Source organism: Tachypleus tridentatus, chromosome 12, assembly GCF_004210375.1.
Source record: "Tachypleus tridentatus isolate NWPU-2018 chromosome 12, ASM421037v1, whole genome shotgun sequence".
NCBI lineage: Eukaryota > Metazoa > Arthropoda > Merostomata > Xiphosura > Limulidae > Tachypleus > Tachypleus tridentatus.
The window spans coordinates 120,477,310-120,493,664 of NC_134836.1; the positions used below are offsets into that span (position 1 = coordinate 120,477,310).

Below are 16,355 nucleotides of genomic sequence, written 5' to 3' on the forward strand. Positions count from 1 at the left end.
CATTAAATGAAGACTGGTAAGCAATACAAGATAAACAGTTTCTCCAACTTTATCTTTCTGGACAGAAATAATTAAAAAAAAAACTAATCAAAATCATACATTCAATTTGTTTAATCAACTTCCAAACAATGTGTTACAGTAATTTTTTCCCCAAAGGGAAAACTACCTTCCTAACACACACTGAAATGGCTCTTGTTTTTTCCATAAGGGAATGGCACTTTATACTAATATTTCCCTGTACAGATAAATTTCCAAGAAGTTAAATGTTGTACAGCAGCATTTCTAAGATCTATGAGTTCAGAAGTGCATGTTTTTTTTAAACAGAGATTTGATTATTTGAAAAATATCATCCCCACCCCCACAAAAAATATAAAAACTTTATCTTGCCATATTGCACATCTTAGCAACCATAACAAGTCATATTTATATCAGGTTGTCCCATAAGTAATGTCATTTTTTGGGATAAGTTTAAATGCATTTTTCTTGGCTAAATGAAGTTAATCTCAAAGTCATATAACTTATATGGGATTACCAGATAGCATTAACTGTAAGCCAGTTCATTTCTTTACTAGTTTTGTTTTATTTATTTCAGAAGCCCCAGTTATCATAGAGGTATCATAGGAGCACATAATGTTTTACATGTCCAGAAGAGGGAAAAGTGCTACCACAGCTACACGAAGCATTCAAGAGGTGCAGGTCAATGACATTCTGAATGTGAGGAAGTGTCAAAGATGGTTCAATAAGTTTAGAACTGGTGACTTCAGTTTGACAGATGCAGCTCGTACTGGGTGCCCTATTGAGTTTGATAACAAGGTGCTCCTAGCAACACTCGTGCTGTAACTGTTGAAGAATTAGCCCAGAAACTCGATTCATCTCCTTCCACTGTCCATTGACATTTGCAACAACTTACTAGAGTTTCAAAGTTGGAAAAATGGATACCACATGAGTTGTTAACTGATAATGTGACAGAACAAATAGACATTTACACATCTCTTCACTCTTGTGAACTTCAAGCTTAATGACTGGAGATAAGAAATGGGAACTCTATCAAAATGTTAAGTGTTGCCAACAGTAGGTTAGTGCACGAGAACCAGCTACATCACAGACAAAAGCAAACATATACCCTAGGAAGGTTTTGCTTTGAGTTGGTATAACCAAACCAGACAATCACTGTTGAAAGATACTATAATCAACTGGATTGACTAAACACTGCATTCAGATAAACCAAGAAAGCGAGCCCTGTTCTGGTGAATTAGAAAAGAGTTGTTTTCCACCATGACAATACACGTCTTCACACCACTAGGATCACTTGCAGATAAATTGAAGAGTTTGGGTGGAAGAAACTTCCCCACCCCTCTTATTCTCCTGATCTTGCTCCTTCAGATTATCATCTTTTAAGAAACTTGAAACATTATCTGAACAAAAAACAGTTTACTTCTATGAATGAGTTAAAAAAATAGCCTTTGTACCTTTCTTATCTCAAAACCACCTGATTTGTATAAGCATGGTGTTGACAATCTATTCAGACATTGACAGACTGTTATTGAAAGTATTAGAAAATACTTTATTGATTAAAGTTGTTTTCTCCTTTTAAATCTGAGAGTTACAAACAACATTACTTATAGGATGGCCTGATACTCTATGGAATTTCCTTTGCAGTCTCTGAAATCATAAACTATGAGCAGATATAATTATTTCCTCTCAGCACATACAAGATCAATAGGATTAGTTTGAAAACAACCACTTTATAGCCATTATTCCTGGGAAAAATTTTATTCTGGATTTTCCTTGGGGGTTGATATAATCTGGAGCCATTTCTTCCTGTGGGGTATCAACTGTTGTCCTTTTCTCTCACTCATACACCCACATACACTGTACATGCTTGTCGTTCATTTAGCTTAAGATAAAGATGGTAAAATAGGGTTAAACTTAACTCACTTAAGACAACTCATGAATGTTTTAAAAACAGAACATCAAGCTTTGGAACAGAAATGTACATAAAAGGATCAGCTTAAAATTTAAGTAGATAATGTTTTAACTAAAGTTGTATCAAGAAAAACAAAATTTCAGCAATCTGCTACCAGAAAAAAAAAAAATCTTAATGCTAAAAATTATTTAAAATTATGTTCTGTGTGCTGATGAAAAGGAGAAAGTACATTCTGCAAAATGAACAACAGTTAGAAACATTTCTGTGGAAATTCACTCAAGTAAAGTACAGCTCTATATGTAATTATTAAATATACAAAAATGTAACCTGTTCTCATCCTTCATCAACCCGATACACCAACTGAAGTATATATTAAATCATTCAAATATTTAATGCCATATTTATATCAACTTTCTATTCTATACAGTTATTATACACTTGGATCAGAACAATTACATTTTAATGCAAAGTTATTGGAATAATTGTGTTTTGATGAAATGATTACAACTATCCATCCAGAACTCTGTGACCATTTTCTTAGGTATGATGGAAAATATTTGTATCCAAACATTGGATAACTATGTGGTTTTAGTTCATGGTACAGATATGTGTAGGTTTAATATACGTGATAACTATGTGGTTTTATTTCATGGTACAGGCATGTGTAGGTCGAATATACGTGATAACTATGTGGTTTTATTTCATAGTACAGGTATGTGTAGGTTGAACATATGTGATAACTATGTGGTTTTATTTCATGGTACAGGCATGTGTAGGTTGAATATACGTGATAACTATGTGGTTTTATTTCATGGTACAGGCATGTGTAGGTTGAATATACGTGATAACTATGTGGTTTTATTTCATGGTACAGGTATGTGTAGGTTGAACATATGTGATAACTATGTGGTTTTATTTCATGGTACAAGTATTTGTAGGTTTAATATACGTGATAACTATGTGGTTTTATTTCATAGTACAGATATGTGTAGGTTTAATATACGTGATAACTATGTGGTTTTATTTCATGGTACAGGTATGTGTAGGTTGAATATACGTGATAACTATGTGGTTTTATTTCATGGTACAGGTATGTGTAGGTTGAACATATGTGATAACTATGTGGTTTTATTTCATGGTACAGGCATGTGTAGGTTGAATATATGTGATAACTATGTGGTTTAATTTCATGGTACAAGTATGTGTAGGTTTAATATACGTGATAACTATGTGGTTTTATTTCATGGTACAGGTATGTGTAGGTTGAATATATGTGATAACTATGTGGTTTTATTTCATGGTACAGGTATGTGTAGGTTGAATATATGTGATAACTATGTGGTTTTATTTCATGGTACAGGTATGTGTAGGTTGAATATATGTGATAACTATGTGGTTTTATTTCATGGTACAGGTATGTGTAGGTTGAATATACGTGATAACTATGTGGTTTTATTTCATGGTACAGGTATGTGTAAGTTTAATATACGTGATAACTATGTGGTTTTATTTCATGGTACAGGTATGTGTAGGTTGAATATATGTGATAACTATGTGGTTTTATTTCATGGTACAGGTATGTGTAAGTTTAATATACGTGATAACTATGTGGTTTTATTTCATGGTATAGGTATGTGTAGGTTGAATAACCTTCCCACTAAGTTTAAATCTTTTATCCATTCTGAATTAAATTGTATTATTTTTAGCTTTGTACAATAACTAGCAAGAAATCATTGCAATGAATATATTATTAATAATTTGTTTCACTAACAGTTAGGGTAGCAGAATTTCAGTTTTACTAACACATTTCTCAAAAACTTTACATTCAAAGTTGGGAATATTTCAAAACACCTTTCAAGAGCTTATGAACTCTTGACTTGTTTGTTCAGGAGTAAAAAATAGTAAAGTTTAAAGAGGGTAATAAATATGTTTGTTTATTTTTTTTTTATTTCATGCAAAGCTACACAAAGGCTATCTGCACTAGCCGTCCCTAATTTAGCAGTGCAAGACTAGAGGGAAGGCAGCTGGTCATCATCACCCACCACCAACTCTTGAGCTACTCTTTTACCAATGAATAATGGGATTGACCATCACATTATAATGCCCCCCATGGATAAAAGAGAAAACATGTTTGGTGTGATGGGGATTCGAACTCACAACCCTCAGATTACGAGTTGAGTGCCTTAACCACCTGGCCATGGTGGGCCAGGTAATAAATATGAAAAATACATGTCAAAAGAACAGGAAGTATTTATTCAGGTGGTTACATACAGGTATTAGCTATATAACACTGTCCTTAACTGAATACTGATGTATCTGAATATAGAAGACAGATTTTGTCTACATTTTCTTGTTTTATTTCTTACAAGAATATTCTGATGTATTAGACCAAATGGTATAGTTATACACACAAGAAAATATGCAAATAAAGCTTGTATTACAGAGCTAAATATAAGGTCATGTAATATTTAAAACATATCTGCATAAATACAATGTAAATGTGTATACAAACAGAAACATGTGTATGTATACCTGTAATGTTATCCTATCTAACCTCATTGTGGAATTTCCTATTTATTTATGTACTCAAAGTGTCACTTAGCAATTACAAGAGACATAAACACCGTATTTCTAACTAGTATGTTGTTTACCTATTAATTCATTATTTACCAAGGCTTACTGTCTTGCATACAGATATAAATGTGTATGTCAAACATTTATGTTATATAAAAAATGTCACAAGACGAGTAATGCACATTTCATGTTAAAATACATATTAATAAAAATTGAAAACAAAACAGGAGTGCTATTTGTGAGAAAGCCAGACAGCCTTAAAAACTATTTTGACATGAAAGTGGTGTGTGCACAAATACGTCCTTGGTATAATATAAAATAGGGAACAAAAAATATAGGAAGTTATGTGAGAGGGGGAAGAGTGCTTGAAAAAAAACAGAAGTTTTTAAAAATATTGACTAAATTCATGTGTTTATTATTGTTGGCATATTGCCAATTCAGAAACGTTGGCTTACCGGCTTACCATCTCAGTTGGTTAATACTAGTTAATTTTTTTTTTATACAAATGTCAACCATTTGTCAGAAGAACATGCTTTTATGGCATGTTCTAGACCAGGCATATATTTTACAACTCATCTCTCACATAAGCATGCTTCAACAGTACCTTCTAGATGTACATCTCATAAGTCATCTACATACATACCAAGCAGTCCTATTCTAACTTCAGTCAACACGTAATTTCAAGATAAAATATTTAGGAGTAATGCTACTGAAAAATATCACCATTTGTCAACAAAATGTTCAGTTTTATTTAAGGAATTGGAAATACATCTGAAAGCAATAATTCATTTGTATTCATAACAAAAATTAAAATAATTTTCAACTTCTTTTCCCATTATAGGTTTTTATATGATACAAACTAGGATTGGGTATTAGACTGGTCAATAAAATGCTTTCAAGTGACCGGTCAAACTGCAGTTCAAATATCACTGAATCACTAGTGTGAAAGAAACATGAATGAACAACACACACATAACACATACATTTAATTTTTAAACACTAACTAATTCAATCCTTGTGGTTGGCTATTCTCAAATCTCAGTATTATTTGTAAACAAGAAACTATACTTTCTTTTTACTTATGTAGCAATTTAACAATAAACAACAACACTGTTTTGGCTCAGCATCTTCTAACTGTAATAAACAACAACACCGTCTTGACTCAGCATGTTCTAATTGTAATAAACAACAACACTGTCTTGACTCAGCATCTTCTAACTGTAATAAACAACAACACCGTCTTGACTCAGCATGTTCTAATTGTAATAAACAACAACACTGTCTTGACTCAGCATGTTCTAACTGTAATAAACAACAACACTGTCTTGACTCAGCATGTTCTAACTGTAATAAACAACAACACCGTCTTGGCTCAGCATGTTCTAATTGTAATAAACAACAACACTGTCTTGACTCAGCATGTTCTAATTGTAATAAACAACAACACTGTCTTGACTCAGCATGTTCTAACTGTAATAAACAACAACACTGTCTTGACTCAGCATGTTCTAATTGTAATAAACAACAACACTGTCTTGACTCAGCATGTTCTAATTGTAATAAACAACAACACTGTCTTGACTCAGCATGTTCTAATTGTAATAAACAACAACACTGTCTTGACTCAGCATGTTCTAATTGTAATAAACAACAACACTGTCTTGACTCAGCATGTTCTAATTGTAATAAACAACAACACTGTCTTGACTCAGCATGTTCTAACTGTAATAAACAACAACACCGTCTTGGCTCAGCATGTTCTAATTGTAATAAACAACAACACCGTCTTGGCTCAGCATGTTCTAATTGTAATAAACAACAACACTGTCTTGACTCAGCATGTTCTAACTGTAATAAACAACAACGTCTTGGCTCAGCATGTTCTAATTGTAATAAACAACAACACTGTCTTGACTCAGCATGTTCTAACTGTAATAAACAACAACACTGTCTTGACTCAGCATGTTCTAACTGTAATAAACAACAACACCGTCTTGGCTCAGCATGTTCTAATTGTAATAAACAACAACACTGTCTTGACTCAGCATGTTCTAATTGTAATAAACAACAACACCGTCTTGGCTCAGCATGTTCTAACTGTAATAAACAACAACACCATCTTGGCTCAGCATGTTCTAATTGTAATAAACAACAACACTGTCTTGACTCAGCATGTTCTAACTGTAATAAACAACAACACTGTCTTGACTCAGCATGTTCCAATTGTAATAAACAACAACACTGTCTTGACTCAGCATGTTCTAACTGTAATAAACAACAACACTGTCTTGACTCAGCATGTTCTAACTGTAATAAACAACAACACTGTCTTGACTCAGCATGTTCTAACTGTAATAAACAACAACACCGTCTTGGCTCAGCATGTTCTAATTGTAATAAACAACAACACTGTCTTGACTCAGCATGTTCTAATTGTAATAAACAACAACACTGTCTTGACTCAGCATGTTCTAATTGTAATAAACAACAACACTGTCTTGACTCAGCATGTTCTAATTGTAATAAACAACAACACTGTCTTGGCTCAGCATGTTCTAATTGTAATAAACAACAACACTGTCTTGACTCAGCATGTTCTAATTGTAATAAACAACAACACTGTCTTGACTCAGCATGTTCTAACTGTAATAAACACCTCTATCTTGGCTCAGCATGTTCTAATTATTTTAAACAACAACACTATGTCTTGGCTTAGCATGTTCTAATTATAAAAAAGAAAACGTCTTTGCTCAGTTTTAGAGCAAATGGAAAAGACAGAAGGTTCTTATTTTATATTCTTTAGCTTGTCAATACCAAAAACTACAGATGTTGTATTCAGACATCACAAGAATCTAATCTAAACCAATGCTGCATTCAATACACTATGCAACACACAGAAACTTATATTTAGTTTTTTTTTTTAATATATGCTTTCAAACTGAGAAATTAGCTAAAATTTCAAAAATAATCTATACGTTTATACAAAACTTAATGACATACACTCACAAAATACAGGTCCACAAACGTAATGACATGCCCTCTAACCACAGGAAGACCCATCTTAGTCAGGTTAACACTGCAAATATCTTTCTATAATTCTAAACTGTTGAACATTTCATGTTTAAATACTTGCAGAATAAGCTAGTTTTGCACAAAAAGTTCTATAACAAAGTTTCCAGAAGGAACCAATTCCAGGCAACATCTGCTCTAGAACTCCAAATACTTCAAAGGAAATTGCAACAAATGGGTCAACGTGTTGTTTCAGGCAATGATATGTAAGGCAAATGTCATCACAGGCTGTAAACAACCTTCTTTCCTCCACAGAATTTGGATAAAGAGGTCAAAAGATCATACAAGTACAGTGTGATTTAGTAAATCCAAGCACAATGTGAACAAAACCAACATCACTAATTGTTCATAACTGATGCAATACATAAAAATTCAACATGAGAATCTACAATTTAATTATTAATGCACTACCACAGATGATGTCACTCAACACTTTTGAAATTTCTACAATCAATAAATCACAGCCCTAAACAGTAATCACGTTTAATCTGGCTTAAACAGAATAATCTGACCTTATTCTAAAAATTGTAATTTGAGGAAATTCAACCTAAAAGATGAAATTCTAAGATAAGCAGAAAAAGAAAAAAGATAGTTATTTTAAAAGAAATACCAGCATCTCTAAAAGGAAGAAAAATAAAAGGTGGTTTTAAACACAAAACCTCTCTCCATGACACACACAAGTTTCAAACACAATTTTCCATTCATCTCCAGTTTCTCTCTCACATACTGTCTTCTCTTTGGCCAAAACATTTCAAATTTAGACTCATTAGTCTAAGACTTGTTCTCTTGAGTCCATTTTTTAGCTTTTTTGTCATAACTGTTTTTGTTATTATTTTATGTAAAAACAGTTTCATGATTGCTACTTATACTATAAAAACTACTCTAACAACCAATCTTCATACACTGGTAGCATGGACTTGTATCTCTGAAGGGTCCCTGTGTTATATCTTGGCTAGACTTATTTTCTGTTCCTAAAGAAAGCAATCTTCAAGCACTGTAAATTTTATTCTAGGTTTTTAGGGTAAATCAAATTTTTTCCTGTCTGCTACTGAAACAGTCACTTCACTTTTTTATTACACACATACAAAAGAAAGTTTTATGAACAATATCTGGTTACAATTTGGCTCATACAGAAAGGAAAGAGAATTATAAGCTGGTGCTCTGTTGTATAAATAACCAGTTAAATGTAAAGCTACCAAACTAATAATAAAAGGGAGGATTTTATTGCAGTGACATATTTTACTATTAAAGTGAAAATTAAATGTCATTTGTCACCACCAATGCTTTCTAATGTAGGATTGTATAAACACACTACATGTTAACAAAATACTACACAGAGAAAGAAATATTAAAACATTATAAGGCCAACTTTCCTGTTCCTGTTGTCATATGTGGAAATACAATAAATATGACTGAACAAATTCAGATGACACAGCAAACATGACTGTCTTTCGAAGTATAAAGAATCAAATTTCTCTCATGGCAAGGTGTCTAAATTACATGGCTTAAGTAGCTATGAGTAGGCTAAGTACTTAGCCTATACACTTTTTTTTTTTGTTGCAAGTTGAGTGGAAAACAGTAAAAGTTGTCTTTTAAAACAAACCAGTTAACTTGTACACATGAGGTTACACACTTGTGTCACAGTCATTTGGGAAAGGCTAAACAAATTTTGTATATATTATAGCCTTAGACCAACTAGTTACTTGAAGTATTACCTAAAACTATACTGAAAGTTGTTAATTAAATGTAAACTGTCCAAGTATCTTCCTAAAAATATATTATAAGAGCTTAAAAACAATAGAAATTGTACTGATACCACAGCATAAAATTTCTGGATATTTTCTAAGCCATCTTAATAAACAAAAGGAGGGGGGGACCTCAGTGCTATTGGCAATTCTCCAACCATCAGGAATTTCTCCATAACCAATACTTAAAAAAAAAAAAAGTTTGAGACTCGTTGTATTAACTCATTTATCACCAGTTCTTCAAATATTACTGTTTTAAGTTAAAACTAAAAGGTATATTAACAACTTATTTAAGTTTGTTTTTTTTGCATTATTAGTACCTTTTTTTAACGTATCTTCACTACCTGAACTGTAAAAAAACTGAACCCTAGTAAGCATACTATATAGTAACAGTAATACGTGACAAAACCTTGACTATCTTTCAGTTCTCAGTCTCGGACACTATTTACCGGCTATAACGTTAGGGCTTCTACTCAGTTCATGTTTTCAAAGCTAACCAGTATAAGGCTATAATTGTCGCTATTTTTACATATTAAAATTCTAGGGGCAGTGTAAATTAAACATATTTTTGTATAAACGAAGATGTTGAGATAATTTCACTTAATATTTTAATCATTGATAACGCTACAATAACAACACACTTACCAGTAGCCTAAAAAGTAAAAACCCGCAATGAACGTACGTAATATTTTTCCTTGAACATTCTTGGAGTAATATTACACATGCGCAAAGTCGAGGCAAAAGTACAGTAGTATGCATGTGCCAAGGCGAACGGCTTACAATGGTATAGTTTTACATTAAGGAAACGACTACACTGATCTGATTCAGTGCTGTTGGTTTTAGTAGTAGAACTTCGGTAATTGTCAGCATTTGTATTGAACGTCAGTTTGGGTGAAAACATAGACACTTTTATTAAATGCTGTTTGGAATAAAAGAACAAAACACTAAAAAAATGCAGCTAACAAATGTATATGTTATACAAGGCCAATGTAAACAAATATTAAGTACTACTGAACAAAGGTTTCAAGATCACATGAATACTTTTGAAACCGTTCTTGTATAACAGAGTCAATTAAAATATTCAGCATTAATAATTAATATGACGGAAAACTGAAACCTATAATAATAATATACCACCAGTTAAATACTTTCGCTATTCATGATATTTCCGCCAGTAAAATGAAATGGTCAGACAACAATAATAATAAAAATGCACGAGAATTGTCCACTTTATATGTTTTTTTCACAATTTAAATTCAAGAGAAAGTATATCAATATCACAAATCCTCATCTTGTCCAAGCTAGACACTCCCATAATCCTTTGCGCTTCACCCCTCTTGCTATCAGGTGACTTGGGCCTGTTTGTTTTGAATGAGACTAAATTACCTGCAAATAGTGACATGTCAAAATTCACTGAAGGATAGCCAATCAACAAACAAGAGATAACACATGAATAATAAAAGTACAGTAACCTAGATATTTTTTAAATTAAAATTAAAAGATACTCAACTGCTTCTTTCGATGCAGGCTACCCTGTGATTATGTGTCTCCAAGTGTATAAGCACCACCACTTAAAACTGTGACTTTTGCGTGATGGTTTCTTAAACAACCAACGTTATTTCTTTTTTTGTGTGTGTGTGTCATTTTTCACTTTTGCGGATTCGCTTACAAGCAAATAGCGCATTTTCATCAACATGTAATTTACTCTCTGGATAATAATGAAAAGTATTTTCATTATCTGGAGAGTAAAGGTGTTTTTTTTTTTCCCTCACTTTATTGTCAAAATGTCTAAACCCCTCTGGCATGCACTGAAAATTCTTAAAAACATAATTTAATTATCCAGTAAAAATTTTAAACAATGCTTAGAAAACGATCACAACATAAGGAATAACATAACACTAACGTGTAAGTTAATGCATAATATCCACTTCAAACACCTATATAGCTTGCCCTAATGAAGCCACAAAGGCAAACGTTAGCTAGAATAAATTTATTATTATTTTCTGAAGAGCATAAATAGTTTTTTCTAACTTTATTAACAAGATAATACAGATCTAGTTAACAACAATTGTTTTCTATATCAAACATAATAAACTGAATTTTGCATTATCGAACAATCGAAGCTTCAGAACTGAGAAATCAATTTTATAACTCGCCAAGGTAATCATATTTGATGGAGGTCTTTAGATATCAATCCTGTTTCACTAACTGTCAGTGTCCATTTCTTTATAGCTTATGTCATATTTCACAGACATAAAGAGTTCGAATATTTTTTACGACTTTTACCTAACACAGTACCGACTTTTCAGAATTAGGATCATTCGGGTTATGGTACGAACATAGAACAATACGTATTACATATAAAATACTATTCACAAATTCTCCACACGTATTTTGTAACAGGGAACAAAGCTCTCTAAATAAGGAAATTCATGTGTTTATGTTAACGGGCTCAAGTTTGAAAAAAATATTGTTCAATATAGGAATTATAGGAAAATGTTTTGAAATGTTCCCATGGTTTAATACGTCTTTTTGTTCTTGTTTAACGACTTTTCGTTGCTTAGATACACAAGACGTACTGGTTTAAAAATTTTCTTTATTTTTTCAGTCACTTCAATAAGCTGTAGTCTTTCTAGCTCAGAGAGAGAAAACTCTTTCCTTCGAAACCTATAAAATATACATCGTCACAAATCGGAGTACTTAAGCCCGAAAATAATTAAAACATTATATTAAAGAAGCAACAAACAAAAAATCGTGAAAAAATCAACTCGTTTTTATGGTTATCGAGGCGCAGTCTGTAGTAATAGTTTCAGATTAAATTCTAGAGGGCTTCTGGTGCGTCTGGTTAAACAGGTTTGAAACTTTCCGGCAAGCATGTATCTGCTTTCTTATCTCACGTTGATGCCCAAATAGCCTAAACGGTATATTAAGGGCCATGATTAATAATTAATAAAAATTTCAGTTTCGCAACTTACTTAGTCGTATTTGAGCTACTAGATTTTGACGTAACAAAAAAGGCTTAATTTTCTCAGGTATCAGTATTCCATCTACGTGCTAATTATTGAATGGTAAACTTCAGTCGACCTGAAGTGAAAACTTGACTAATACATAATAGTATTTTGTCGTTTTTCGTTCCAACTTTAATACCCGAGTTACGGCTAGTCAAAACGTTTCAACTACGACTGTAATAAACAGTATATGTGCTGCAGCCCTTCCGAGGAAACTTAATTAAAGCTTAATTAAACACAGTGGATATATTAACACGCGGTTATCTCCGTAAAGGCCCGGCATGGCCAAGCGCGTAAGGCGTGCGACTCGTAATCCGAGGGTCGCGGGTTCGAGCCCGCGTCGCGCTAAACATGCTCGCCCTCCCAGCCGTGGGGGCATTATAATGTGACGATCAATCCCATTATTCGTTGGCAAAAGAGTAGCCCAAGAGTTGGCGGTGATGACTAGCTGCCTTCCTTCTAGTCTTACACTGCTAAATTAGGGACGGCTAGCACAGATAGCCCTCGAGTAGCTTTGTGCGAAATTCCAAAACAAATAAACTCTCCGTAAAGTCCAGAGACACTGATACCCTACCCTATATACATTAAAAATCCATAGATTATATTAACTTGTAGATAACTAACACTCCCCCATATAGTATTTCTTAGTTTTTCTTTTAATTTCGCGCAAAGCTACACCAGGACTACTCTTTAATCAACGAATAGTGGGATTGACCGTCACATAATAATGCCTTCACGACTGAATGGACGAGCATATTTGATGTGACTGGGATTCGAACCCGCGACCCTCAGAGTACGAGTCAAACGTCCATAACCACCTGACCATGCCAGGCCCCCGTATATTGTAAGTCAACAGATTATGTTCATTTGTAGATAACTGATGCTCTAATATGCTGTAAGTTTACACCTTATGTTCACTTGTAGACCATTCGTATCCCAGTATACTGTAAGTTCACAAATTATGTTCTCTTATGCCTACAGTATCGCCATTATCAACAATAATTTCATTTAAGCCTAATAATATCTATCTAAAGATTACGTTTAGTTATGTAAATCGCGATCTGTTGCAATTTTAGAAGTTACGTCACTGAAGGAAAAAAAAATTTATTTTTATAAGACAGTGTTTCCAAGCTAGATCAGTCGTGTCTTCTTTCTTAAAAGAATACGTCACTAAACGAATAACGTAGAAGAAAACGTGTCACTTTTCCTTAGCAAGGTTTCTAATTTTTCTGTTCTGATTCTTTAATAATGTAAATTGGAGAAAACTTTTACATTTCCTCATCATTGTTTGTACTTTGTTTAATTTGTCTAGTAGTTTAACATTGACACAATACAATTCTGTTGAATAACAAGTATTTACTCTTAATAAGTTGAGAAAATTTCAAAAGAGCAAATCTCAGACTGGATCTGTGATAAGATGGCTCTGGATTTCGCTACTTCTTGTCTCTAAGACTTAATTTTTTTACCTTCAAATACCGTCCATTTAATTGCAATAATATAAAGGAAACGATGTGTACGTCTTGGACAGGTCCAAATGCGAAGGGTTTCGTTCATTACACATGCCATCCACGTGCACGAAACATGCTTCTGTGACTCGTTGTACATAGTAAACTACTAATAAGTAAACATAGAAACAATATATATGTAAAAACGGCTCGTTTGGGTTGAGACATTTTTTTACGTAGAGGAGCGAACAACGACCTTCTTCGGTTATCGTCAGGTTCATGTTGTTCGCTCCTCTACGTAAAAAATTGTCTTAACCCAAACGAGCCGTTTTTACATATATATTTTTCTCTACAAGTGGGTTTTCTCGACATCACTAAACATGGAAACAAGTTTTAATTAAATATTATGTATTTATGACATTCGATAAAAATAGGAAAAGATATAACGTATTGTATTACTTAAAGATCGAGGGTGTAAATCAGGCCTAGATGTCTAAGTTGTGGTAATATTCAACAGGTGAAGCAACCCTGGATTAAGGCTTGAGATTAAAGCGCTGAAGCCCAGGGCCTCATACTAATTAGGGATCCTCAAGCTCTGCCTATGAATGTTCTGCCTCTAGGGGGCCTCCATAAGTTGAAAAGCCTAGGGTCTATAAAACCCTTAATCCAGAATTGATGTGAGAAAAACACGCAGGTTAAAAAAATTCATTTAAACACAACAATATAAGTTCCTATAATTCGAATGCTTTTATAAGGTGTATGTTTATTCGTCAGGGGACTAATTTGTTTTGAAACTTATAACCATAAAGTACGCTTGTAAACCTTACAAATACATGTCTACTTCTATTGAACAATCGATTTGCCCAAGTTTACATGCGATACTAACCGGTTAACTCGTTTTCTTTTTTCAAGTGAACAGAAAACGAAATTATCAGGGTGTTATAATAAAGTAGAACAAAAGTGTTGATTACTAACATGTCTTTGGTTGTAAATGAGCACTAGTCCGACGATAATTGGTAATATAAATATTTGCCTGTATTCTCCACCGTTTTGATCTCAGTATATAAATATTTCGGTCTTAGTTCTAAAGTTTTCGTGTATAAGCCTTTTCACAGATGTGTATGAATGTTTCGGACCTAGTTATCTATTCAGGTATTTTAAAAAATTAATTTTATAGCCTTAGGCCTTTCCTTAGATGGTGTAAAAATGTTTAGAGCCTAGATTCTTTTTCAGACGATATCTTAATGTTTCAGGTCTTGAGGTTCTAGAAGTGAAATATTTCAAATAATTTTCAGCGCATATAAGATTTTAATTTAATAACTTCATTCTAGTACTTCGAAGTTTAACATCTAAGGAAGTAATTGTTCATCAGTCATCGCGCTAAAAGTAAAATAGTAGAAGTAAAAGCAGAAAACTCGAAGTAACAATAAAATTGGAACCATATGCTATTATAATGTTCAGAGAGATTTACAAGTTATAACAATAATCATATATATTTTCTGGTTAACTTAAAACAAAAATAAAATGCTCAATAAGTTAAATGAGGTTAATCTGTAACTTTGCAGCTTTCTACCCGTTGTCTTGATCTTTATTTGCCCTCCTTGAACAAACTTGTAGCGACACCTATATCGACATTCCTCCCATTGTTAGCGACTTGTGATACGTCGATGACTGCGTTTTGCCATTAGGATGACTCAACAATCTTTCCCTAAGAAAAAATAGAGAAAAAAAACCAAAAACGAACGAAAAACAAGACAAGCTGTTTTGCGGCATGTTAAGTATCAAAGGATGTAATGTGAAACTGTTGTTTATTATTAGACAAAAATATTATTTTTGTCGAATTTTGCGCAAAGCTACTCTAGAGTTTTTTTTGTTTTTTTTTTTTGTATTAGCCGTTCCCGATTTTGAAGTCACAGACTAGAGAAAATATAAATAATGATAATTGATAAATTATTGGCTATTCTTTACCAATGAACAGTGGGGTTGACCGCGACAATATAACACACTCATTGGAAGACTCAAAGGGCGAGCATAGTGTTGATTCTGCAGCCATTAGGTTGCGATTCGAGCGCCTTAACTTTTAGCAAGAAAAATTTATGTTTTTTTTTTTCATTACATTGCAACATAACTGTTTACGTGTTATATGAAACATCAAATTTAAATGTTATGTATTTCGACAGGGGTAACATGAAATACATCTTATACTGAAGGTTACCCAGTTTTAGTACTTTGATTTTGTCTTTGTACACATGAGGTCGCGATTTCTTCTTTTTTTATGTAACCAAGTGGTCGGTAGGTAGCGTTGCCTACGAGGAGATGTTTTGGATTGTTTATCGAAAAAGTATTTTAAATATTCTCTAAATAGGTAATCAGAACTTTAAAATACAATGCAGTGTTTCTCTTGATAACAATATCTAGTAATGACTGAGTCACAAATCCTGGAAATGTCTGCATATATCATAGCAAAAAGTTTCAATTTCTTTTTTTCTACCTTTTTTATCACTTGATAACTGAAAAACCAAAACAACTGGGTGACATCGTTTCAGAGTTTTCGTTTTTATAAATAACTAACTTATATATATATACG

At 33.0% G+C, this 16,355-nt stretch overlaps 1 protein-coding gene across 2 annotated transcripts in view; it reads right to left on the bottom strand.

Annotated features, from left to right (window-relative positions):
* LOC143234520 (serine/threonine-protein kinase OSR1-like) overlaps nucleotides 1-16,355 on the bottom strand; it is a 55,140-nt gene that overhangs the window by 35,403 nt on the left and 3,382 nt on the right. Inside the window, exon 1 of one of the 2 annotated variants that reach the window (XM_076471931.1) lies at nucleotides 9,961-10,100. The exons of the other annotated variant lie outside the window; for it this stretch is intronic. The gene's annotated coding sequence lies outside the window, so the exon portion shown is untranslated. Of the gene's footprint in view, nucleotides 1-9,960; nucleotides 10,101-16,355 lie in introns of those variants that run through there. 2 annotated transcript variants of the gene reach the window in all.